Below are 2,233 nucleotides of genomic sequence, written 5' to 3' on the forward strand. Positions count from 1 at the left end.
TTATAAATTATATATAAAATTTACGCGTGTTATATTTTAATTTTTTTTTTTTTCCGGAGAAGTACCTTGTATTGACAATAATTTTGTGTGTGTGTGTGTTTACCTCGCTCGCGATCGCGAACAGCCAGCGCATTCTCGAGTAAAAGGTGTCATCCTCGATCGGCCAGGCTCCCACGGTCCACGCCAGAATTTTGTAGCTCGACAACGCGTAAGCGACATCCTCGTTCCAGCTCGCGGTCGCCATTCTGCGGAGATCGCGCGCGATTTCCGACTGATCGCGCGGACGTGCATCTTTAAAATGGCGCTCAACGAGATAATTAAGCATTAATACTCTATGTGTTCATTAGTCGCGATCCCCGCGACGTCGACGTGTAACGCTCTCGCGATGTTACGGGCTTATCTCGCGCCTTCGCGTTCATCCCATTTCCTCGGATAGCTATTGATTCTCGCGAGCACGTGAGCAACGGTGCAACTGGCGTCGCATCGAAGCACATGCATGTTTAAAGATGCGGCTCGACGAATTGCTTCGTTATTGTTGCAACTCCTCCGACGTTCTCCCTCAATTCGTTCGAATCCACGCGAGATCGCTGTATTTTGTGCAGTTTGTTGCAATTTTGCAGAAAAAACGCGCACTGCGACATTATTTTCTATCTCATTGTTATTCGATAACTTTTAGGGAAAAGTAATGCGTCTCCGATGCCTATACGTACGCAGAAGGACGGTAAAAGTTTAAACGCGCAATTTGATATTCTATTACTAGTAAATGTGCTAAACTTTTTTTTTCCGTTGAAAAGGGTCCGACATTCCAAACTACTTTGACATTCCCCCAACAGAACGTGAACGCAATTTCACATTTCTTTACACACAGTTGTTAAAACGATGTTGCAGTTCTTTCACACACGGTGCTGACGACACAACAACGTTGACGCGTTCGAGTATTTTAAGTTCGAAATTGCGTAAGTATATACTTTTCTCAGATAACGGTGTTTACTTTGACGTAATAGTTGAAAAAAAATTTGTACACTCAATGTATTTTTAATTGTGTAGCGGAATAAATAAACGTGCGATAAAAACTACTTATTCTGATACATTTTTTTACACATACAGGGGAGACCGGGGCTAGTTGTGACATGGGGTTAGTTAGTCGAACTGCTATTATCTTGCTTACTAAATCTTGGAAAATATTCTTCTTTTTATTGCAAGTTGCTACTAGTTGTGTTAGTAACGAGTGTACGAAAAAACTTTGTTTAAAAACATTATATATGATTAAATCAATTAGCAGGGCAATAATGAGCCATGGCAGGATGTTGTGCCGTAGAAAAAATTAAAAAATGTAATTGAGACGTTTCGACTTTATTTTTGAAGTTCTTATCAATCGTTAATCATAGATATTATGGCTATTGAAGCAAACACAGATGTCGATGTGTGAATAGTTGAATCAATTTATTGAAACTTAGTGCAAAACGTTTTCGACCTTGTATTAAGTCTTTCTCAATGCATTTAAATTACTGTAGTAAAAAAACGTTTTGCACTAAGTTTCAATAAATTGATTCAACTATTCACACATCTGTGTTTGCTTCAATAGCCATAATACCTTTGTTTATTAAAAATTCTTGAAGCTATATACACATATCTTTACATGTTAATCATAGAGTTGTCAAATTTAGTCAGTATAACTCAACATTACGAAATTCAAAAACAGTTAAACAATTACAGACAATGAAGTAATTTCATTTATCAAAATAAAGTCGAAACGTCTCAATTACATTTTTTAATTTTTTCTACGGCACAACATCCTGCTGTGGCTCATTATTGCCCTGCTAATTGATTCAATTTATTGGAGTTACCAAAAGGAGCAGGGGGTCACACCTCATTTATCACTTATTTAATTATATATGATATTTACGAGCACTTTTGTAAAACTGGATATGGTAAGTAGATTTTTCTGATCTCGATTCTTTAGTAATTTCACTGGTTTTAAAATTTCTAATTGCAATTTTATCTTATGTATAGGAAATATGGTGGTTTTAAATAAGAGTTTTCCTATATTTATTTAATGCATCATCGCATTGCAGTTTATAAATATAATATCTTTTATTTATAAAATGAACGTTTGGGGGATAAGTTGACTCAAATTGAGACGGGATAAGTTGTCACACGGTGAGCATGCGCGAAGAAGTAATTGTTATGCGTCATTATATGTTTTTCAGTACCTGTCATTGTTTTTTTTTTT

Source organism: Pseudomyrmex gracilis, unplaced genomic scaffold (assembly GCF_002006095.1).
Source record: "Pseudomyrmex gracilis isolate BER0280 unplaced genomic scaffold, ASM200609v1 scaffold_543, whole genome shotgun sequence".
Taxonomy (NCBI): domain Eukaryota; kingdom Metazoa; phylum Arthropoda; class Insecta; order Hymenoptera; family Formicidae; genus Pseudomyrmex; species Pseudomyrmex gracilis.